At 38.0% G+C, this 26,421-nt stretch overlaps 1 long non-coding RNA gene across 6 annotated transcripts in view; it reads right to left on the reverse strand.

Moving 5' to 3' along the window:
• The window catches only part of LOC148110039 (uncharacterized), a 322,676-nt gene that overhangs the window by 16,277 nt on the left and 279,978 nt on the right, over positions 1-26,421 (reverse strand). For 5 of the 6 annotated variants that reach the window (XR_015724383.1, XR_015724387.1, XR_015724385.1 and 2 more), the window contains one exon: positions 25,652-25,888. The exons of the other annotated variant lie outside the window; for it this stretch is intronic. This is a non-coding gene — a long non-coding RNA (uncharacterized LOC148110039). Of the gene's footprint in view, positions 1-25,651; positions 25,889-26,421 lie in introns of those variants that run through there. 6 annotated transcript variants of the gene reach the window in all.

A 26,421-nucleotide genomic window follows, 5' to 3' on the forward strand; every position in this document is an offset into this window, starting at 1 on the left:
TAGTTGTTATACTGGTGTCAAGAGGAAGTCAAGTGCCCAGAGAATAGGAGTGCCTGTCCTCCTCTAAGCTTCCACATTCTCCTGGTGGGAAGCACCACTCCAAACACTACACACATGATAAAATTAAGGCAGGTTTTTAAGTGAATGCTGATGTGGAAGCATGTGACGAGCAGGCACAAAGCCATGGAGACATACTTGACACTGCTTCCAGGGGACAGGAGGACTGTGGCCTGCTCCCCACACACCATGTGCCCCTAATTACCAGAGAAGTTTTTCCTCAATTCTTCCATTTACATTCCATCAGAGCACAGAAAATACTTTGATTTAAGCTATGGTTAGAAATGGAAACATGTTAGATGTGATGTGGTGGAGGGAAACGGGTGGCAAGGGGGTGGACAACAAGATGAGAAGACTTGTTAACATACTTGCCAAAAACTATTATAGACATTTACTTCACACATACTGCTTATGGGAAGTTTCAGGTGGATTTTGCACTCAGGCTCCTTTCATTTTGTTTAAGCTGTTCACAAACAGACCACAGGAAGGCCAAGAAGGTATTAACAGAGGCTACTGCTGCAAATGAACACAGGTTACAACGGAGACAACCGAACACCTATTTAATGACGTGTACAACAGCTACTCGTGCTGGCAAATAATGGCAAATGGTACATGTAAGGAGTTAAATAAGGATTACTCTTACTTAGTCACGTTTTTCTGATTTTTCTCTTCTTTTTGTTAATTCCACACCCTGTAACTTTTTCCATGGCAGGGACTCTTCTTTTCTACCTTTGTGCCCCTTATGGCAGGGGCTGGTGCAAAAGGTTTTCAACAAATGGTGTCAAATGGAAGAAATGTCGATACAGATTTATTTATCCTGAAGCTCTTCCTCCCACCAGTGTTTCCTACACTGCATCCATCCACAAAGGCTGTGACAGAAGCTCTCCTAGGGGTCCTCACCACAACTCTTTTGTCTTCTCTACCTTCAAGTTCCCTGAGCCACTTGTCCAACTGTTCATTACTTACCATCCACAACACCTGTTTCTACCCGCAAGACTCACCTACCTAGTGCTCTGAGTTCAGAAAGTCTTGAATCAGCAAAACTCTTGGATACATGCAGAGGGCGAATCAATAAGGGCTGTGCTTCTCAGCCCTGCCTGCATATTACAGTCCCCTGGGAAAATTTTAAAACATACTGATAGCCAGTCCCCACTCTCAGAAATTCAGACTTAGTTTGCTTGAGTGGATCTATGGCAGCTGGATTTTTTAAAGTGCACCGGTTACTTCTGATGCTTTCAGATCTGTACTGTCTAATATGGTAGCCATTAGCTATGTGTAGCTATTTCAATTTTGATTTTAATTAATTAAAAGTATTTAAAATGAGAAATTCAATTCCTCAGTTTCCTAACCACATTTCAAGTGCTCAACAGCTACATATAGTTAGGGATATCTATCTATCTATAAAGTGTGTGTATGTATATACACACACACACACACACACACACACACACACACACACATATATATATGTTCTTGGACAGTACATTATACACCATTTCCATCGCTGTAAACGTTCTAGTGAACAGCAGCACAGCTACACTATCAGAGCCTGCTTAAATGTAGCTACAGTGAAGATGGGAACCAACCATGGAATCCACTGGCCAGGTAGTGAAGTACAGGGCTAAATCCTTCTTTCAGAATATTCTATGAGTAACATACCTGACTTTTCTTGGCATCTACTTCCATACAGAAAGGGACACAAAAGGGAAGATGCTGAGAAACTTGAAAATAAGCCTGGCTTACTTAGCAATTTTGCTGAGGCTGAGCAGGTTATATTGACCTTTAGCTTTGCAAAAGCAAATAAAGCCATCCAGGGTTGTCAAGCAAAGGCATATTTGCCATGAATTTTATTTATTATTCATGCACAGCTTCTCAACACTGTACTGGTCAATTTTGAATTCATTTCCCTGGCAACTGGCTAAATTAAGCAACATGACAGAGTCATGAGGCAGGGAGCCTTTTGAGAACATCTTAACCTATCATCTCAGACTTTGAAGTTGCCTTTTGTCTTAGATACCATGCCTAAAACAGCCTGCCAATGCGTGTCATCTGAGGCCTATAGTCTCCAGGTCACTAGTTCAGGTCATGACTTGTTTAAACAAGAAAAACAAGAACATGATGGGTCACAGGGTGTGGTTGTGCAGGCTGGGCACTGCACCACTCCATGGAGTACCATTTACATAGTTATCATAGATTTGAATATTTATTCTGACAATTTGCCAGAAAATAGCAACACATCTTAAACAAGGGTTGGCTTTTTCTAAATTTCATTAAGGTACTATATATATTAGCCACAGGAGTAACTGGGTAAAGTGCTTTACAGCAGAAATCAACAAAAAAGTAAAAATCCTTAATCTAGGGGTAATTCAGCATTGGGGCCCAAGAATGTTCTGGATTTTTTGTCTTTGTTCCAAAGCTCCCGGAAAAATTCTGCCTCACGATTTATGAAACTTGTCCAGCCTCAACCTCTGGATTTAGAGATATTCACTGGTTCTGACCAGGTTTCAAAACTGACACTGTGGTTCTCAAGCCTGGTTCTATAATCACTCAGGGAATTTAAAAACAAAACAAAACAAAACAAAAAAACACCCAACCCTGATTCTTAGAAACAAACAAAAAATACAAAATAAAACCACAAACTCATAGATACAGAAAACAGATTGGTGGTTGCCAGAGGCAAGGAGTAGGGGGTGAGGAAAATTGGTAAAGCTGGTCAAAAGGTACAAATTTCTGGTCATAAAAAAAAGTCATGGGGATATAATACGTGGTGACTACAGTTAGTTATATTGTACTGTATATTTGAAAATTGCTAAGAGGTTAGATCCTAAAAGATTTTATCACAAGAAAAAAAATTGTAACTATGTATGGTGATGGATGTTAACTAGACTTATTGTGGTGGATTATTTCACAATGTATACAAACATCAAATCATTATGTTGTAAATCTGAAACTAAAATATTATATGTCGATTTGTCTCAGTAAAAAAAACAAAACAAAACAAAACAAAACAAAAAAACCCTGATTCTGAGCCCTATCTCAAACCAATAAATCTGAATCTCCATGGGTGGGTCCTGGGCACCAGTAATTTGTAAAAGTATATAAGGTGCAGCACAGCAGATAACTGCTCCTTCAGCAGATAGAAAGAAAGGGAAGGATGGAAAGAAGAGGAATTGGATATCCCCGGTCTGGGGTGGAAAATGGAAGATCTCTTAAATATTTTTCACAGAATTTTTAGTCATTAGAACCAAAGATAAATTGAAAAGACACACTTTTTAAAAGTAAGTAATATGATCTCGTGTTCATGATTGTGGAGTGGGTCCTCATCATTTAATTTTGTTTTTTTTAAAGATTTTATTTATTTATTTGACAGGATAGAGATAGCCAGCGAGAGAGGGAACACAAGCAGGGGGAGTGGGAGAGGAAGAAGCAGGCTCATAGTGGAGGAGCCTGATGTGGGGCTCGATTCCATAACGCCGGGATCACGCCCTGAGCTGAAGGCAAACGCTTAACCGCTGTGCCACCCAGGCACCCCCTCATCATTTAATTTTAAACTTTAGACCTGTACTGCAAATGTAAAGAAGTAACATCACACTTTAGAGATAAAGTGTTCTGGAATGCTCAAATTGTCCTTTAAGGTGTTAGAAGAAGCAAGGAAGTAAATGACTGAGAAGGAGAAGGAGAAGGAGCAGGCCCATTTGAGAATGAAAATGAGCCCTCCACTAAGTCCTGCAGCCCACATTTGGGAAGAAGGGGTTCACTGTAATTTGAAACATAAGTGGCATAACCACCACGGAATCCAAGACTATCTTCCAAAACTATGACTTATTTATTTAGAAGACCTCATAACTACCTGCTCAACGATCCCAAGTATGGCCTAGACTAGCTTGTTTCAGATGAGAATGAGCTAATCATTTTACCCAGTTCAAGAGTGCTCTCTGAGTCACCGATCATACTCTCCTCACATTCAGGTCTAAGGAAAATGGACCCCTTGAAACCTCTCTGGAGTTAAATCTGCCCATCAGGTATTGTCTGAGCTATCTCAAACATGAGTCAGGGCTTTGTGGTCTTCTTTTACCACCCTAAGCTAGTGAAAAATGTTCAAAATTCCCCCCAACCAGATATATTCCAACTGGTTCTTAGTGAAACAGCCAATCTTACAAGTTTATGCTGTATTTTTGAATGCATGTTTGGAGCCTAAAAATACACATCCACTTTTAATTCATCTACGGCTATACCTACTGGACATTGATGTTTAAAAAAACAGGGAAGAAAACATATTTTTCCTCCCCATCCCCATTTCCTCTATTCAAATCTTTTATTGCTTTCAAAAGCCAGTTCACCTCTCATATCTTCCATTAACGTTTCCCAGCCCAAAGTAACCTCTTCCCATTCAGTATTATATTGACTGGCTGAGTCTGTTGTTTGGTATTATTCATATAGTCTATTATTACACCTCTCATTGTCATTTAGCTTATTGTATGGGAGTGCCTTTTCTACCTGTTAGAGTCTTCTAATATGCCTATGGGCATAGAGCACAGTAGAACATATATTCTGTAGCATTCACTGAATGTTAGCTGAATTCATCACAAACAGTCCAAATTCATGGACCAATTTTACCCCATATCTCTCTATGCTATTGTTTCCTCTTTCACAAAGGAGAGGACCCAATGATATGTCAAGATATAAAATAAGATTCTCACAACTGTAGGACCCAAATGGCATGAATCCCTGAATTCTTTTAATGTGCCATTTACCAGAAACATGGGTTAGGGGCTTCTTTAATGCTCCCCCAGCAGAGGCTTATGTCTTTAAAAAAAGAATTTTTTTTAAGGATGAGGAGGAATGCCACCAACAAAATAATGGCATGTCAGTAACTGTAGGACACATTCTGATATCAAAGATGTTAAAATGTGAAAAAATATGTGCCTTAAATTCAATGATAAATGGCAAGTGAATATGATCTTTTAAACACAGGCAATACGTAATAGCTCCTTCGTTAAAATATTAAGATATTATCATGAACCAGAGAACAATTTGCCTTAAGGAGAGGCATATCTTAGACCTGCCACTGAAACACTGAGCACTGAACTAGACCCTCGACCATGCTGGAGGCTGGTGATGGCCTAGAATATACCAAGTACCCACTTGTGTTCCCAGAGGGTGAACTGCCCAAAAGGAACAAAAGCTATAGCATTATGGTCTTTGCTTCAAGAGTGCATGGAAATTGCAAAATGCATTCCTGAAAGAATTCAGTAATGTGAGTTTCATGTTTATGCAACAGGAGGTTGCCATGATGTTGCCCAGGGCCCTGACGCAGCACATTTACAAACTAGTCCACACCGACCCATCAGTGCCAGAATCTGCCTGCTAGTGATCATATTCTACAAAGCAGTTACAACTTCCTTGACACCACTTTGTGTGGGATGTACACACACATATTACGTTTAGTTGTGTACCTGTCAATGGATGGCAGGGAGCATGCCTTGAGCGTTGCTGTGTTTCTTCAGGTGGCTTGCACCGTGCCTTCCACATGATGAGAAACCTCTTAGAGAATTGTGAGGAACAGATATGCAAAGAACTGACCAAAGGAAAAACAGTGTAATCATTTAGTTCTGGAGTCAGCAGTTATCCAACAGATCAATAAAGAACAGTGCATGAGACCATCACTTTTAAGAATGCAGCCAAAAGAAGGATGAGTGGGGGGGGGAATCTTAGGAGAAGACCCAGGAAGAGTGTTTTCCGCCATCCACTATCTCTGCCTGGCTATAAGTGGTAAGCAATCCTAAACAACCTTTTAAGCAGCTAGTGTCAATGTCAACACTAAATTCAGTCATCTTGCCATGTATCCTTTCTATCAAAAGATATCCCAACTTTCTATAACTGTGAAGTAGACTCTAACAGATATATTTAAATGTCCCAGGTAGCAATCTCACCCTTTTTTAATCCAAATAGGTATTAAAGTTGCTGATGTTCCTGCATGTAATATAGAATATATTTAATCAGAAGCCAATAGCTATAGGGATCTCTCTATCCTGGTTGTATCAAACTTAGAGTATAGTAAGCCATGAGCCAGAATCCTTGTAAACTCAAAGAAGAGCACAAATTAATTTTTCTCTTGCCCTGGAATTTTCTTCTTCATCAAGCCCTGCACCTCAGCACAGGAAAGAACAGTTCACCGAAAGCAAAAATCCACACGACTGCTACAGGTATGTTCCTTCTGGCAGTGCTGCATGTGCTACCGCCATGTTCCTCTCCTGTGCCACAACCAGGCAAGGGCCATCTGGGATGCCTGTCCTGAGAACGCACAACAGAAAAGAAGACAGCATCATGCAGACCATGTCTCCCGCATGGGAAAGAGGCCATCATCTTGTGACCGATCCAACAACCGACAAGTACTGCATTCCTGGTGCCCCATGTCTATGCCGGCACGGCCTGCTGCTGGTTTCTCTGGGGGAACACTGCAGAACATTTAGACCAAATATAAGATAAAATAGGAACAGGAAAATAACTAGGAGGTCATGTATATATTTCAGTCATCCATACTGGCTTTCAAAACGAAGCAGCTCATTTTACATCTGAACAATCTCTTATGAAATAAGCAAGGACAACCAAGTTGCTTGAGAACCAAAAAGATCTCTTACTTGTGTTTGTATCCCCATAGCCTAACATCGTGTTTAATACATAACGGGTATCTAATATTGCTTGCTGAGCAAACGAATGAATGAATGAATGAATGAATGAGTATCTTCCATGAAGATAGATGCCACCTAAGCAAAATAATCCTTAAAACTTAACTACTTACTGTAAGGAAAAAGAGCATAAAATTCTGTGGTTTTGGCCATTTCATATTACTATCTTTGGCCACAGCTAATTGGTCCAGGAATCTGTTCTAAGGCCAAAGGATTGTGTATAAAGGCCAAACTGCTCTGGGGCACCTTGGTATAAGATATATCAATAAAAGTGCTCCATATTGGAGTGGCCAATAGACTCCATTGGATCCTCTCTTTCAGTAAGTACAAACACACATAGCACAGAAAAGTGGGTTACAAAGCCCTGCTCTTGAATAAGGAAGGCAGGGTCATGGGCTTCTGGAAGACCAGGGTCCAGAGCGGCTGACTGCCAGTTTAGGAGGAACCCTATCACTCCAGGCAGCTTTTCCCTAACCGTGTTCTAGAACTCTGAGAGATGTAAGTAGAGACTGCTTGATAATAGTTTGGGAAATGCTCAATGCCATACCCTTTCTTGATTAGTCACAATATCCGCTTGCACATTTAAGTCTCCTAGAAATCTGGCTACAAAAAAAGAAGTTTAATCCTATTTAACAGAGTGTCCTGAAGTCTTTATTTTGCAGCGCCCTTAACTGCCAAAGTGTAGAACAGGATACCTGATTTGAAAAATGGTGCCCTGAAGTGACCCAGATTTATCTTTCCTCACAATTTAAATAAGCCTAACTAAAGTATGGCCTTAAATATGGGTTTTAAAATAATATCCCCAGGAAATGAGCCTCCAGCTTGTAAGAATGAATCCACAGCCTCAGTCAAAATGAGACCAAGAACTTTTCTATAAAGCAAAGCAGTTGCTCAAATTGTAACATGAGTCAAAACTTTGGGTTCCAAAATTTTTAAGACTTCATGACTTCATTCAGGAATCCTAAAAACAACTGTGGTCATCATCCATTAAAAATGCAACTTTCACAGTGTTCCACAGACAGGGAGATAAAAGTCCTTTGGGCTGATTTATTTTCATTAGCGCCTTGCCAGTAAATATGTAAACAATTTAAACCAGGCAAACACACATGCTGAGCATAATAAAACCCATCTTAATTGCTACTCTCCCACGGAAAAGAACTCTCAGTACCTTGTCCAATAAAGAAATGATCTATGATTTTTCTTGTCACTTTTCTTCTCTTCAGTAAATTTAATAAATAAAATCGATGGGTTTTGGAAAGAGTGTTAGGTCAGCCCTTCCAATTGTAACATTCCTTCATTTAAATATCAGTTACCACAACATTCCAAACTTCGAAGCAAAAGCTGTTTCCTGCATTAATTTTGACACATATCATGAAGAAGCACTGATAAAGCTCAGCCCATCAGACGTGGCTGGAGTTTTTCCTGATACATATCTGCTTTTTACCTTTTACTTTTCTTCAGCTCCTTCCTTCTTCTCTCCAAACCTTACTCTGCCCCAGATTTTGACGCATTAAGCCCACAGTAGGAAAATGAATTTTGTTTTTTAATCATTTGATACCTGCCACATAAGCTACAAGGAAATGCATTTTAACTCACCTAAAAATTCTAGTTAGGATCATGAATAACTGAAAAGGCTTAGCAATGAGCAAACATGCCTAAAACAGGGGGAAAAAGGTAAGAATGAACTCCAATAGTTGCAGGAATATAAATTTCCTGGTCTGTTAGAGATCAAAAATTAATTGGCATTTTAATGAAGAATTCACAAAGACAGAAGTAAGGAAACCCAAAAAAAGAAAAAAAACAAGAAAAAAAGAACAACCCTCAATTCTCACCTGTTCCCAAACTAAAATAAGATATTCCCGAAATTAGACACTCTTCTCCTATCATACATCAATCAATGCCTACTTTTGTAACTAAAAGAGTAACTCTGGATGAGGTTGCAACCACTGTCCCAGTAATAAAATTCAAAGCAAATTTTTATAAAGTTATGTATGTACATATACATGGGTACGTGGCCAGCTGTCACCCTTAACAGCTATGGAAGCAATTATTCTTAAATTCAGAAACTGTTATTTAAAGTGTATACATGGAAGGAGGGGTTAATAAGAGGAGAATATAGTAAAGATGAGACAAGTTGCTATAACCTATTAGTATCAGTGAGGAGAGAGAAATAAAAACCATCCAGAGGGAGGAAAGAAAAGGTAAGGAATTTCTTTTCCATTCCTACCCCATGTAAATTGTTTTCATTTTTAGATTAAGTCCTTTATTGTTTCTGTTTTTATTTTATCTCTGAAAGGAGTGATAACATAAAGTCACCTAAATAATATTGGTTAAGGCATACTAAAAGAAGAGAAAATATATACAGACGGTCCCCAACTTATAATGCTTGGACTTACAACTATTTGACTTCGTGATGGTGGGAAAGCAATATATCTTCACTAGAAGCCATACTTTGAATTTTGATCTTTCACCAGGCTATGATATGCTGTCCGATACTCTCATGATGCTGGGTGATGGCAGCGAGCCGCAGTTCTGGCAGCCACACGATCATGAGGGCAAACAACCCAAACCCTTTCAACCACTCTATACCCATATGGCCATTCTGCTTTTCACTTTCAGTGCAGTAGTCAAAAAATTACATGAGATACGTAACACTTTATTATAATAATAGGCTTTGTGTTACATGATTTTATCCATGTGTAGGCTAATGTGAGTGTTCTGAGCACTTTAAGGCAGGCAAGGCTAAGCTAAGATGTTCAATAGTTTAAAATGCATTTTTGACTTATGACATTTTCAACTTACAATGGGTTTATTGGTATGTAACCCCATCGTAAGTTGAGGAAGATCTTGTAGCAGTTTTGTGCTCTGGAGAAAGAAGACAGAGAGGGTGAACACATGAACATTTCTGTAAAGTGACTGGAAGATCATAACTCTCTGTACACGCTGTCCCCAAGGTTTCGTCTCTCACCCTGAATTAGTTCACAGATAAAATCTATCTACTAACATTCAAATAAAGACTGGAGGCCATGTTCAAAAAAAAAAAAAAAGAATTCGAGTATATAGCAACAATTTACTGATTCAATCCCATCCCATCCCACCCCAATCCCAAGGAATTGCTGTGACTTGCTGGAAACTGCATTTCTCTCCTTCTTTCTAGTGGGTACATATTTCCTAGCTTCTCCTATAAAGTGTTGGAGGCAGGTAAAATGACTTTGATTATGCATATAACCAAACAGATGAAATTTTATAGCATTCCTTTGAGATAAAATATGCTATTATAGCTCTTGATCTGAGATTTCAGATATTGAAATTATTATATTTCAAATACTTGTAATAGGGACAAGTGCAACTTTTCCCATAAAAAAATCCTTATCTCCAAAGCAATTATTCATTTTCCTTCAACTTTGTTTTTCCTCCAAAGAATTGAATAGCAGTAAAAGCAATAATGGTAATGATATTTAGCAGGCAGTGGCATGGTCTTTACTTACATTATCTTTTTCAAACTCCATAACGAGCTTAAGACATAGGAACTATTTTCATTTCTGTTTCACAGATAAGAAAATTGAGGCTTGGAGAGGTTAATGATTTGCCTAAGATCACACAGCTAGTAAGGAAGCTAAACAAGAATGTTAATTTGGCTCTTTGACTACACTGCCCACACATCTTATACTGAAGAATTTGAGAAATGAAATAGGCATTACCACCAACCCATAAAAGAGAGTACAGGCATTCCAATTAGAAATGTATAAATGTTGAAGTTAGTACACAGAGAAATGTAACAAGTAGAATACATTCTAAGTAACTAGAAAATCCAAGAAATATTTAGATAATTAGATACTCAACCCCTTCTATATTAGCAAAAAATACCTGAAAAAGCCAAAGAGGCTTCAAATGCTCTAATGTCCCACTGATTGTTTTAGGGTGTCCATTTTATTTTTCCTGAATAGGAATAGCTCTAATGATAAAGGGACAAAGATAGATGGACAATTAAGGCTCTGGGCAATCAAACATATTTACATTCCTACAAATTTCAGTTTTAGGAAAAATCTGCTCAAATACTGGCATCAGATAAGTGTTTAACACATGTGACTTTAGGAAGCTGAATTAAAAGCCAGGGCCACATATGCAAAGCGGTTGTTTAAGCTAGGTAGGATAGTCATCTAAGTGGTGAAATTTAAGGAATGCTTAAGACTCTCCCGCTTGAACTGGGTGTTATACGCAACTAATGAATCATCGAACTTTACATCGGAAACTGGGGATGTACTGTATGGTGACTAACATAATATAATAAAAAATCATTAAAAAAAAAAAAAGACTCTCCCGCTTGAAATATTTTCTGTCCTTACCTGAATGTCATCATTATACTTTGTCACACTGATCAGAATCTCTGTTAGATATTGATTTTGGAAATTCAAATGAGGCTATAAGCCATTCACTTTTTAGTGCCAATTAGCATAATTTGATTATTTTGCTTTCCAACAGAAGTGGGAGTTTCTAGCTATTTTGCACATTAAAATCCCCTAGGAATATTTTTAAAACAATGCCAAAGTCTGGGCCCTACTCCCAGAGATCCCATGGTTCTGGGTAACCTAGGGACCAGGCAGTGTGTACTTGACCAGCTTTCCAGGTGGCCCTGGTATGTGCCAGGCTTGAGAGTCACTAGTGTAGACTAGCGTAGACTAGTGACTCTGCCTCCTGTAAAGAGAAATAACATTTACTGACCATGTCCCTATTTTCTGTGTTTTTATTTTTTTATTTTTTATTTTTTAAAAGATTTTATTTATTTATTTGACAGAGAGAGGGACAGCCAGCAAGAGAGGGAACACAAGTAGGGGGAGTAGGAGAGGAAGAAGCAGGCTCCCAGCAGAGGAGCCTCATGCGGGGCTTGATCCCAGAACGCCAGGATCACACCCTGAGCTGAAGGCAGATGCTTAATGACTGAGCCACCCAGGCGCCCCTATTTTCTGTGTTTTTAGCACTGGATAGAAAACTTTCTCGCAATAGGCCATATTAAAAGAGATAGCAACCACCACAAAATCTACTTTGAAATGAGAAGTAAAATGGAAAGAAGGTTAAAGGAAAACAAAAGTCTCTATATTTAGTTATTTAAAAATAAAAAAATGTTATCTGACTTCTTTAGAATACAGGAGACATGATTTCATTTTCTTAAGTAATCCTTTCAATATGATTTGCTGTTTTGAAATACACATTTCCTATGTCTTTATGAAGTCCATAACAGCTGGCATATGAAAGGGGTCAAATCTTAACTGTCAGACTCCAGTCATTCTGATAGTACTAGAAATAGGTTCAACAACCAACAAATTTAATTGCCATTTCTATTTAACCCATTTAATCAATAGTTCAGATCCACAATGCACAAACCAACCTGAATGAAATGTCTGTGTTTCAGTACTCTATATCAGAACATTATTAATACTGAAAGATACTAAAAACAGTCATCAAACTTCAACTAAGTTTCTATAATAAAATTTCACATATAAAATTTCACTTACACGTGGAATCTAAAAAACAAAATAAGTAAACAAACAAGAAGAAAAAAAACCAGACTCTTAAATACAGAGAATAAACTGGTGGTTTTCACAAGGGAGATGGGTAGGGAAACAGACGAAATAGATAAAAAGGATTAAGTGGTACAAGTTTCCAGTTATAAAAATAAATAAATCATACAGATGGAAAGTATGGCACAGGGAATACTGTCAATAATATTGTAATAATGTTGTTTGGTAACAGTAACAGTATCGTGGTGAGCACTAAGTAATGCATAGAATTGGTGAACCAATATGCTGTACACTTGAGACAAATATAACATTGTATATTAGTTATACTTCAATTAAAAAAAGAAAAAAATTGTTATAATGCTTGTTCACTTGAAGAACTCTACAATACAATACTAAAGTTAGGTTCTCAGTAGTCGATCATAAGTTTTATAAGGACAACAATAGTTTTTTACAGATTTTTATATTCTCAGAACTTAGCACAATTCCATGCATATAGTAGGTAATAGGTAAATGAGTAACATTTATTAAGTAGATGAATACATGAACGTATGAATGAATGATGGTAACTGGAGCTCACAGAGAACACAGCCTAATGATTATAAGGCAAAAACAAAAGGCATTCTTGGGCTTTTTTTCCTACCTCATCAAAGTTACCATTACCTTTATGAAATTAGTAATCATATTTTTAATTATATTTTTGCCACTTCTTCCTTGGGGATGATGTAAAAACTGCTTAAAAAAAAAAAGCCTTCAGTGACTGTCAGATAAAATTTTATTAGAGTCAAGTGAGAATATAGGAAGACAAGACACAACTCGGCATTTATCTACCTACTCCTGGATTGTACTTTTACGTTCCAGTCCTATTTCAGAAAGATGGGTGCTCGGAAACTAGGTAGGTAACAGGTTGTAGGATTTCAACTCTAACCTGAAAACGAAGAAGAAGAAAACAAGAGTATGCTCTTTTAAGTTGGCCTTGATGTTAGTTGTTGGCATTCTTGGTGCTGAGACCATTTTCTGGCTAAAGTGCTCAGATTCAACCAAGGGAGGCTTTTCTCCAAGTTTGGGGGGATAAAATCAGTTACTAATCACATTACCTGTACTCATGAAACATAGGCAAAAAGAAGGCCCTTGTTACTACCACCAACATTTGGCTATGAACCACAGTTGAGCTAGCTAGGTATGAGCTTCTCTGTAGCCGGAAAGGTATTGGCTGAAGTCTGTGATATATCAATTAATCTTCTTATTTCAACTCCTTTCACTTTCAGAGACCAACTGCAGTTTCCAGGACTCCTTATAGAGTAAGCATGTGTTTTCTTTGGTTTTACTTATAGTTTTTCTCAATGAGTACAACTATGCTTTTGTTCCACCCCCTTCCAGTAAAATCTGGAATCGTTTGGACAAAAAGAGAAGTTAACAGCAAGGTTGTTTAGATAAATTTCCTAGGTGCTATCTATCCCAGCAAGACTCTACTTTAGAAGAATTTCTTAGAATATCTTGGCACAAATACACATATCATAAAGACCTTCATTCACTGACATATATCTTCCTAAAATGACTTTACCACTATGCCACTTACTCATAGGCATTTTAGTAAAGCACAACCTTAGAGGCTGGTTTTTGGATCTACTACATGAGTTGTTGGTTATAGTGTAGAGCAGAAAACAGTCCAGGAAAGAGCAGGCTTTCAGTTCTCAAGGGGTAGGAAGCTTTGGTAAATATTAAGATTACTGGCTCTGAGCTTAAATGAGTTGGATAAACACAGTTCTGCCCAAGTTAGGACTGCTCTCTACTTTTTCTCTGGTATTTTTAATTGGTACCATTTTCTAGAAGTCAAAATTCCACCCAGATGTAGTCCTGTTCTACTCTTCAGGGTCATCTCATATCTAGACTGTTGTTGAAGTGGGGAGACTATACTTCAGAAGGAGATTTTTCCAAGAATGTCCTGATGCAGACTGCCAGTTGCCTACCTCACATGTAGTCTACCCTTTTTTCCTACTGAATCTTCCTTTTATTCACGGTAGCGTTGAAACCTTGCTTGAAAACTACATTTCCTTGCCTCCCTCACATTAAAGTTGAGCCTGTGACATAGTTCTGCCCAAGAAGAAGTAGAAGCTGCTATTCACGTGTCCAAGAGAAGCAGATTCAGGAGGTATGCACCCTGTTTGCATCAGGCCCTTCTAATTTTTCCTGTCTCTAGAATAGGAACACAGCAGCTGTATCTAAATGGTCACCTCCAAAACCTGAGGATGAAAACCATGCCTTCGGGATGGCAGAAGAAATCCAGAAGGTCCTGGGACCCTGAAGAATTTGCTGTCACCATGTTGGCTCTGAGCTGTCTAGTACAGCATTTCTTTTATGTGAGAGTAAAATATAACCCTTTCTGTTCTAAGCCTCTAGTTTGGTAGTCCCTGTTACTATGGTTAAACCCAGTTTCTAACTGAAATAAGCTCAGTTCCAAAGTTCATAATTCGTAACAATAGAGAACTCAAAAATCATGTCATTTGAGACAGTTTAGAGGACCTGGGGTTTTATGTCTACAAAATGAAGGGAATGGAGAATGTCGAAAATATATTCAAATATATGAGCCACTTATATATGAAGAGCTATCAAGGCCACACTCGGAAGGATGGATGGAAGCAAAAGAAGCAGACTGTCAGCCCAACCTAAATGATCTTTCTAGTAATCAAAACTGGCTCCTCATGAATAGGTTGCCATCACTGGAGAGGCTCAAGTATTAGGATGAATGTCTACTCCAAGGGAATATGGTAGAGGAGATGAAAACACTGAATGAAGCAATTAGAAAGGGTGATATTTACTTAAGTTTCCACACCCAACCCAGAAAGTCTATGAATCTATGGGTTCCTAATGACTAATACCCAGTTTCCTTTAACACAACAAATAATTATTGAATGCCTGTGAAATGGATTTTATTGCTTTGCTTTGTTTATTGTATTTAATCAGCCTAACTTTTATGCTACATTAAGCCATGTTCCAAACATTACTGACTTATCAGTTAATTTTGGAGTTGTATCATTTGTCAGAATTTATACAGAGATTCATTTGCAGCTAGGACAATCTAAGCAATAGTTATAGACATTTATTGCATTCTTACCACATGCTGGGCACTGAGATATATGCTTTAAATTGATCTATAATTTCATAATAACCCTATGAGAACTGCAGTATTATTATTTCCCCTCTTAAAGGAGAAAAAGGGCACAGAAAGTTTAAAAAGTTTTTTCAAGATCATATAGCTAAGGGTGATGCCAGAATGTAACTCAGCAATTAGACTTCAGAGTCCCTTGATGAACATATGATACTCTCTGTGCCTAATCTATATCTGGCTTCAAAAGGCATACCCACCTAAGGATCATAATAAAACTGCAAATGAATTACAGGCATTATAAAATTAAACCATAAATTATAAGGGCAAATGCCCTATGTATTTTGAATATTTCTTTAGTAATATTTTTTTTTCCTTTACATTCAATGTCGTTTTATCTTTATCTGTAAATGTAACCCCTGTGAAAAACAAATCTGGACTAATACACGTTAAAATGGCATATGGCAGCTATGTGACAAAAGTAAATATTTAGTCCCTGGATAAAATGGTGAGGAGTTATGAGGCCAGCCTTTCTCTACAAATAGCTGTAATTGCCTTTACAAGGCAGAGAAGACCTAACAGGAATGTGAATCTTCTCCCACCAATAAATGAATGGAGGCCCACAGATTAGAAAATCTCAAAGTATAAGCAGGCAATAATTTTTCACAATAAATCAAATAACAAAATTAAAAAGCCACATACCCATTCCATACTTGAAAAGCAAAACATCTCTTTTGCAAGGTTTCCAACTTTTACACTATGAATATGCACAGGTTGGCACATTATAATTACTTCACTGTAGATCATTGTTAGGATTTACAATTTGTCCTTTAAAGGTGAACTCACTGCTTAATAATTTAAAACAAAAAGTCAGTGACATTACAACTAAACAAACATTAATTATTAAGTATTTTTTTATTCTAACCCCTTTCTATCTAGTTTTATTTTTAAGTCTTTTTGGAGCTTTATCCCATTTTGCCACTTTTTTTGAAAAATTCTCATTCTATTTTATTATGATTCTTGTCTTGATCAGTAATGATAAACTCAGGATTGGAACTTTGAAATCACTGACTTCCTACATGGTCAAATAGATGACACATGTTTCATCTCCCTTTGGCACAAAGGCCTGGTGCATTGTGCACCTCTCACCATGGATACCATCCCATTTAGTTAGGCCTGAACCATGCTGACTACAGACACTGAAAGCCCAATGAGCTGTTAAAACAGTTTTTCCTCTCTGTAAACACAGCCAATGTGCATCAAGTGATCAAGTAGTTAAATGAAATATCCAAAAGGATAAGGAGCAAAGGAGGAGAAAGAGAGAGAGAGATTAAGAGAGAGGTAAGATTCGTAGAGAGAGAAATAAAATAAAGGAGAAGCTAAGCATTCATGGTCATATCTACCATTTTTGGCAGGTAAGTTTATGGTGTTAATGGCAAAGAGCAGAAAACCAGGAGGAAGCCCTTGTCACTGACCTCAAAGATATAAAGATAGATCACTTGCTTTGGTGAATTTGTCCCCTAGAATGAGTGGCCCCGCCTGTCGTCACCAAAGGGCTACTGCGGGCTGAGTCTGAAAGCCAAGAACATCCTTCCTCTTGGACCCAAGCAGTGTGTCTCTACACACAGCTGCTCAGTGGCACCAAACTACCTGCCCAGGAGAAGAGCCAGGGAATTGGCGGCTTTCTCTGGAGATTGGGCATTAGCCCTTCTTTGCTCCCATAAGATAACCCAGCAGGTGCTCTTCTTTGCTCTGATTATCAGCAAACAGAAAAGGCCTGTATTTTCCTAAGCTACCAACAAGCCAAGGGTTTGTGTGGCTATGACAGCTGCCAAGTGATTTTCTGGGGGCAAAATAAAATAACAGGAAGGAGAGAAGTCAAGTCCCCTTCCCGGTACAATCCAGGATCCAGCATCGCTGATCCTAAGAGGGAAGGAAAAAAAAATCAATGTTTTGACTGTGTTTGCTCCACCTTCCAACCAGGCATTTTCAACCTTTCTCTCAACCATGATCAGGTTAAAAATGAATATGCTGGCACATGTGAACAAATGCTCACTCCAAGTTTTCTGCTATAGACAATAACTCTTCAGTTACTCAGAACTAAACTCTCCAACAACTCAGAGTCCCCTGAAACACAGCCATACACCAATAAACAAAGTAAATGTGTAAACAAAACCTTCTGGGAAGCCAGAACATATGTTATGACATTCATCTGCCAAAGCTGGGACAGGTACTCCCAGGAGAGACCGCCAAAACTCTCTCTGCCCAGAATTCAGCTTGTTCTGATTAAGATCTAGTTCTAAGCAATTCAGCTATTTGGTACTGCAAAAGATTAGGAACAAAAATGAAGGGATGTATACTGCCCTTGCAAACGTACTGACAGCAGTACGGAGGCAGCTGTTTCTCAGAAAGGCAGAGTCAGTGGGACCACAGAGGCAAACTGAAACTGTAACAACAACACAAAATAAAAATTGCAGGAGAGACTGACCTATCTACTTCCTTATCCAACAGCTTCCTTAAACAGTGCATTGCACTGTAAAAAAAAAAATATTTTATTTATTTATTTTTTTAATGATTTTACTTATTTATTTGACAGAGAGAGAGTGAGCACAAGCACGGAGAGCAGCAGGCAGAAGGAGAGGGAGAAGCAGACTTCCTGCGGATCAGGGAGCCCTATGTGGGACTCGATCCCAGGACACTGGGATCATGACCTGAACTGAGGCAGAGGCTCAACCGACTGAGCCACCCAAGCACCCCAAGAAGTCACATTTTAACGACAATTCTGAATCGTCAAGAAAAATACAAATGTCCAATACTTTGTTTCTGAAAGCAGAGGAGTTTTAATACTTTAATAAAGGGTGTTGGCACTTTAATCAGTAAACTTCCATTTTCTGGAACCTCCACTAATTACTGACATTGTTATATGTCAATATCTATCTTTAAGGTACCCAGTCACTTTTCTAGCTGCTAAATATTTGACCAAGGCAAAGCCAAGCCAGAAAATGGGAAAGTGGATGAAAATGTCAAATTCGGATTACTGCCCAGTAAAGCTGGCAGTTTGGGAGGGGAGGCTGGAGTCTTTAAAAAGGTGGATGTACTGAGACACTTGTCCCAAACACAGGACTCACTCTTCTAAAACACACTGGTGCCTGCTCTCTCACTATGCACGAAAGCAATCATGCTAGTGGAGTGAGGAGGGAGGGTCATTTCTTCTTCACAAAGGACTTGGAATTGTAGCTTGGAATCCTAGCTGATCTTCAGATTATTTGTTAAGAAGGCAGATTTCTAGAATCCACTCTTGGATGTGCTCATTTGGGATATTTGGCTAGAACCCTGGAGTCTGCAATTTTTAAACCTCAGCCAGGTTTAAAACCAATGACCTGGGATGCTGTGGTTTGGGGAGGTGCTTTGAGTGCCTGGGCTTCTAGTTCAGCCACCTCCACCATGAAGATCTCTAATCCAAAGGGCAGTTAGTGCTGCTTCTGGGATATGCTCACATTCAGCCTGGTTCCCACAGTGGACACAGAGCGCTCGTTCTCCCATAGAAGCCTAGTGAGAGTCTTGCTAGCTACCTCAGGAGTTCAAAGAGATTAAGACAGAACAAGGAACATAAAACTAGCTATAACCTGTTTTTCTATTATAAGGCAACTGATCTCCACCCACCACCACATCAGAAAGTGTCTGAAAGGAAATAAAAAGGAGACTGGATACTTTACTATATCTAAACCAGTTATGAGAAAAATAAAGTTTGTTGTTTTCAGGAAGCTGACACTGATGGTCAGAATGTTCCAACTCTAACCACTTTCGAACCTTCTGCCACTCTGCTTAATGATAACATAAGCTCACACTTAGGTACTGCTCTGCCTGTTTTGTCCTGAATCATTTATTTGGGTATTCACACTTTTTAATTGGCTTTGTTCTTTTCATCAGTTTAATTTTCCACAGAAATACTACAGTCCCCCTAACTGCACAGATTCTTCTAATACAACCTCACATAGACCAAGTCTTTAAAATAAAATGAATCATTAGTAATGAATTTGAAGATACAAAACACTCCAGCATAGGTAGAACCAAAGCCTGGTTATGCTTCTTTGGCATTTTAGCTTCCAGAGTGTCTACTCATTACCTTTATGGTTTTTTCCATTACATGGAAAGCAAACACTGATATCTCTGAGCACACAGAAAATTTCTTCTGCACAAACAAAGCAAGTTCTACTGTCAATGAGGCCACATACTTAACCTCTTCCCTTCTATTACTGAACTGGGATAGTAGTGTGAGAATGAGGGGAGGGAAAATATTTAATTGTATAGTTTTCTGCACAATTCTTATTATGAGAGTTACAAAAGATAAGGATAAAGTGGTTGTCAGATTTGGCTACAGATGCTATAAAAGTTTCTACACAATCATTAGATTCTAGCCCCTTACAGGCAGTGATTCTAGCTATTCATCTCTGGCACTATACAAGTATGCCTAAAACATTAATAGCAGCATTGGTATATTTGGGACTTCATCTATTTTCTAGAAGTTTCCAGTGATACTCTGTATTCTTACTGCATAGTAATACCCTAAAATTAAATGAACTAGAACTAGTTCTCTAGAACTTAGAAAGTTTCCCAAACACACCACAGTATGAATGTATGTTAGATGAATAGCATAGATTGGGATTAGGAGAATAAGAAAAAAGAGTTTTCTGGAGTCATTTAAAATAAATTGTGAGTGAGGGGCACCTGGGTAGCTCAGTCATTAAGTGTCTGCCTTCAGCTCAGGGCGTGATCCCGGCATTCTGGGATCGAGCCCCACATCAGGCTCCTCTGCTGGAAGCCTGCTTTTTCCTCTCCCACTCCCCCTGCTTGTGTTCCCTCTTTCGCTGGCTGTCTCTCTCTGTCAAATAAATAAATAAAATCTTAAAAAAAAATAAATTGTGAGTGGATTTTTCTGAACAAAAATGAGAAATACTTATTATCCTTGCCCTTGCCTGGTAGACATATTTTAGATAAAATTGAAATAATCTACAAAAGAAAGACAACCTTCTACATGCTATTTTGTCATCCTTACTCCTTAAAACATATGCCCCAAGGCTATATTTACATACATACATGGGGACCTTACCCACATAATCACTCAATAAATATTTAATAAAAGAAGGATAAACATCATGTAAAAATTACAACTTAACATCCCAAGCACAGAAACAAAGAATTTCACACTTTAAGAAGCCAAAGTCTGTCACTGTACAGAGAGTACAGGCTTTGCAGTGAGCAGAACTGAGCTAAAATTGTCATTAGCTGCTAACAAACAAGTCTCAAACATTCAGCTTTCCCATCTATAAAATGGGGTTAACACTATTTGCAAACTTGCTATAAAGACTAGAAACAATATCTGTAAATCTCTAAGTGCAGTGTCTGACATATGATTTTGATGGTGATAATAATGAGTTTTCTCTAAAGAACACTACCAGGATCAGAGTTACTTATTTCCATCATTTTACATGTTCCAACTTGTTCTGTGTCAGATAATCCTTCTATGGTTTAATTATTTTGCTTGACATAATTTCTCAGAACAATAGAGCACCATATTCAGAAGGAGTAAGAAAATACACTCCAAAGTAAAATATAAACAATTTTTATACACGAACAATGAGACTGAAGAAAGAGAAATTAGAGAATCCATTCCATTTACAATAGCACCAAAAATCATACTGTATCTCGGAATTAACTTAACCAGAGACGTAAAGGATCTATATTCTAGAAACTACAAATCACTCTTGAAAGACATTGAAGAAGACACAAAAAGATGCAAAAATATTCCATGCTCATGGATCGGAAGAATTAACATAGTTAAAATGTCTATGCTACCCAGAGCAATCTATACTTCCAATGCCATCCCGATCAAAATACCAGTGACATTTTTCAAAGAACTGGAACAAACAGCCCTTAAATTTGTGTGGAACCAGAAAAGGCCCTGAATCGCCAAGGAAGTGTTGAAAAGGAAAAACAAAGCTGGGGGCATCACATTGCCGGATTTCAAGCTGTACCACAAAGCTATGATCACAAAGACAGCATGGTACTGGCACAAAAACAGACACATAGACCAATGGAACAGAATAGAGAACCCAGAAATGGACCCTCGGCTCTTTGGGCAACTAATCTTTGACAAAGCAGGAAAAAACATCCAGTGGGAAAAAGACAGTCTCTTCAATAAATGGTGCTGGGAAAATTGGACAGCTACATGCAAAAGAATGAAACTTGACCACTCTCGCACACCATGCACAAAGATAAACTCCAAATGGATGAAAGACCTCGATGTGAGACATGAATCCATCAAAATCATAGAGGAGAACATAGGCAGCAACCTCTACGACATCGGCCACAGCAACGTTTTTCATGACACATTTCCAAAGGCAAGAGAAACAAAAGAAAAAATGAACTTGTGGGACTTCATCAAGATTAAAAGCTTCTGCACAGCCAAGGAAACAGTCAAAAAAACTAAGAGGCAGCCCACGGAATGGGAGAAGATATTTGCAAATGACACTACAGATAAAAGACTGGTATCCAAGATATACAAAGAACTTCTCAAACTCAATACACAAGAAACAAATAAACAAATCATAAAATGGGCAGAAGATATGAACAGACATTCTCCAATGAAGACATACAAATGGCTAACAGACACATGAAAAAATGTTCAAAATCATTAGCTATCAGGGAAATTCAAATCAAAACCACCCTGAGATACCACCTTACACCAGTCAGAATGGGAAAAATTGACAAGGCAGGAACAATTGTTGGAGAGGATGTAGAGAAAGGGGATCCCTCCTACATTGTTGGTGAGAATGCAAGTTGGTACAACCACTTTGGAAAACAGTGTGGAGGTCCCTTAAAAAGTTAAAAATTGAGCTACCCTATGATCCAGGAATTGCACTACTGGGTATTTACCCCAAAGATAAAGACGTAGTGAAGAGAAGGGCCATATGCACCCCAATGTTCATAGCAACATTGTCCACAATAGCTAAGTCGTGGAAGGAGCTGAGATGCCCTTCAACGGATGACTGGATTAAGAAGATGTGGTCCATATGTACAATGGAATATTACTCAGCCATCAAAAAGAACATTTCTCAACATTTGCTGCAACATGGACGGGACTGGAGGAGATAATGCTAAGTGAAAGAAGTCAAGCAGAGAAAGACAATTAACATATGGTTTCACTCATTTATGGAACATAAGAAGTAGGAAGATCGGTAGGAGAAGAAAGGGAAGAAGAAAGAGGGGGTAAACAGAAGGGGGAATGAACCACGAGAGACTATACTCTGGTAAACAAACTGAGGGCTTCAGAGGGGAGGGGGGGAATGGGATAGGCTGGTGATGGGTATTAAGGAGGGCACATATTGCATGGTGCACTGGGTGTTATACGCAAGTAATGAATCATGGAACTTTACATCAAAAACTAGGGATGCACTGTATGGTGCCTAACACAATATAATAAAAAATATTATTATTATAAAAAATAAACAATTTTTAAAATTTTAGAATATTACTGAATTCCAATGTTTGGAACTTTACTGAAATCTTGTCTCTCTATCCATCAGGATTTTCGTATTGCAAATAATGGAAAGTTGAGTCAAAATAAATTTGTTAGAAATATACAGGACAGCTCACAGAATTGAAGTATATGCTTCATAATCAGGCATTGGAGGACAGAACTATGTCATTCTAGGGATCAATGTAGAGAAACTAAGGGACTACGTCTTACGGCAATGTGGGCAGCATAGCTTGAATCATGCTCCCATGCACTGGGTAAGGGGGAACCTCAATTGATAACCCCACCAAGACAAGATGGAATAGGAAAAAGTTAGGGTAATTTAATAAAAAATAAAAAAAAAAGGTTTAATCTTTGAGGCTGAGCAGACAAAATCCACAGATGTCTGTTACATTTGATAAAGCCATATGCCTGGCTCTGAAGGATGCATGTCTCTATTTCCAGTTGGCAAAAATTATAGTTTGTCTTCTATTATGTATGTGAATAAGAATATAGCAATACTTAAAATAAACATATGACTGCACACTGATTCCAGTTATTAATAAAATGAAATATGTACTTAACAAAAAAATACTTAACAAAAAATACTTAAAATAAAATGTAAATTCAGTCAAATTTAACTTTTCCTGACTCCACTAAGTCTAGGAACTATAAAAGAGAGGAAATTCTTCCTCCATTACCCCAGGATTAGTGAGATAAACATTCTCCCAATGTCTTGTTAAGCCCCTGGTAAAATAATTCCTTCACTGATTTACTCAAATAAATAAGGCTTCCAGTGCCAGAGAGAAAAAGACATTTCATTATCCTGAGTACTTCTATTTTCAAAAAAAAAATTCTGATGTTTGACCTGGAAAAAAAGAAAAGCAGTTACTGCCAGTAGATTATCATATTATAATGTGAGGTTCCTATAGGACGGTAGGAACCACATTTTATTCATCCTTCTAACTGACGGGCCTCACACAGGGAAAGCATATTGAAGGAATGCAGGCAAAATTTATTTTACAAATGAAGGAATAAATATTTGGACTTACTTCAGGAGCAGTCTGAATTTTTCAATCAGAACCTGATTGTCATTATTGCCATGTGAAATATCTAGAAATGCGAAGAAACAGTTTTCAACATATAGAAAAATAATAAAAAAGTCACATAAAGGGGCATCTGGGTGGCTCAGTTGGTCAGGCATCTGCCCTTGTCTCAGGTCATGACCCCAGGGTCCTGGGATAGGGCCCAGCATCCGGCTCCCTGCTCAGCGGGGAGTCTGCTTCTCCCTCTCCCTCTGCCTCTCCCCTGGCTTGTGCTCTCTCTCTCTCACATAAATAAAATCTTTTTTTAAAAAGTCACATAAAGACAGTTAGTACCCCTCAAGCTCAAGATGGTATTCATTCTTTGTTCGGTCATTAGCCATTTTTTTGAATGTCTGCTCTGTTCTAGTAAACAGGTGATAGTTAAAGAACCGGATATGTAAATCAGAGCACAGGTACTCCACACCCCATTCTCAGATTTCCAGTGAAATGTTAAAAGGATTATAAAAGACAAGAGAAAGTCCCCTTCAAATTAGAAACCAGGAAGATAATCACTCACAAAGGAGAAACTTAGAGGGGTTTCAGCTATAGATAATGTCTATCAGATAAAAAGTGAATATGATCAGTCACCAAGGAATACTTTCAAATTCTCTGGTGCATAGTCACTTATTTGGAGGGACAATATCTGATGGCTGGGGGGTCTAAGACAGCAGGGAGTAAACCCCTTAAGCTTCAGTTCACTGAGGTAGAACACTGGCATTTGAAAGAAGTGCTTCTTGATGTCCTGAATTCTGACAGAGGCCATACCAAAGCAGTAGGACTGCAGCTGGGAGGGAAGCAGGGCACGGGTGCAGCTTATATAAAGCAGAGGCAAGTTGGCTAAGAAACAGACAGGAGAGGAAAGCTGGACCCAGAAATCGGACACCTGCACAGCGACTTCACTAAATATGGAGGGAAAAGGACACAGTCAACATCCCTCTGTGGGACCATCCAGTGTCCACCTCATTTCTTCCTCCTCATGGGCTGTGGGAGTTGGATCTGTGAATCAATAACATAACTGGTATCAAGCTGTAGTCAAGCTTAAGAGCAGAAAGCTGGGGTCTAACCTACCAGTCTGTAAGCAAACACTAAACATGGGTAATCCACTGCTCGCAAAAAAATGAGAAGCAGGGAGAAAAAAATACTGAAATGGGGTTATAAAAATACTTTATGGCATAATAAATTGAAGACAACATTCAAGAAGAAAAAAAGCAAAATTTAAAAGTAACCTACTGTATAGGAAATAGAAGAAAATACTAGAAAGCATGTGCTTCGTGTCCCCAATAAAATTAAGAAAACATGAACTGTAAAAGGCAAAATGAGGTTAGATTATAAATTACAGAGAGGTTTACTTGGGTAAAAGGCGGCAAAAAGAAAATGGGGAGCGAACAACCCCTAAAGATGCAATATCATAACTCTAATATAGAGTAAGCAGTAAGGATTGAATCAACATTGTCAAAAATAAAATTAGTGATGTGAAGAATAAAAGTAAAAGGTTCTTTCAGAATGCAGAAAAAAAGGGCAGACCTAAAAGAGAAAAAAAATGTCATAAATGAATGATAAAAAACAAAAGTCCAATCTTATTAGTATTTCAGACAATATCAGGAAAAAAATGAGACAAAAGCAATAATTAAAGAAATAATACAAGAAAACTGAAACATACTAGAACAAAAAAGATTCCCTAATATGGCAGATTAATGAAAGAAGGCCAATACCTCTTGAAATTTTAACATTTCAAGGGAAAGAATGAATGAATACTACATGTATCGAGGCAGTGCAAAGCAAATCTAGAAAAGTTAAAAGAGAAATTTAATAAATTTCTTATTATGATTATTTATTTAATAAATAAATTTCCATACAGGGGAAAAGACTCAAATGCCACTCTCTTCATTAACTCCAGGCTCCGAAGGAACTCAAAATTCCTGTTAAAAGACGATTTAAAAATAAATATCAATAGAAAATAAGTAAAGGATAATGACAGGCAATTTATAAAACAAAATTAAAAGTAATAATAAGATAGCAACTTATACAGCACCTGTTTTGTGCCAAGTGCTGTTTAAATGGCTTAAACACATTACATATGTTCACATATAAAAATCATATTTACACAGCTAATTGGTCAATAAGTTTATCAGAAATTCAATTTAGCCAGTAATTAAAAAATAGAAATTAAAGCAATAATACGTTGTTTAAAAAATTGATCATTCTATCAGATTGGCAATGATTATACCTATTGGTCCCAGAGCAAACATTCTCATTCATTTTTGTTGATGGAAGAGTAAATGACACAACCAAACTGGAAGGAAGTTTGGCAAAACTTATCAAAACATTGTAAACTCATATCCAATGACCCCTCTCAAATAATTCTATATCTGGAAACCTACACTAAAGAAATAATGCTGCTGCATGAAAAGGTATGTATAATCATTCCGAATGCAACCTTCTTATAGGTTCC

The sequence above is a fragment of the Ursus americanus genome, chromosome 5 (genome assembly GCF_024610735.1).
Source record: "Ursus americanus isolate L20-20 chromosome 5, mUrsAme1.1.p, whole genome shotgun sequence".
In the NCBI taxonomy this organism is placed as follows: domain Eukaryota; kingdom Metazoa; phylum Chordata; class Mammalia; order Carnivora; family Ursidae; genus Ursus; species Ursus americanus.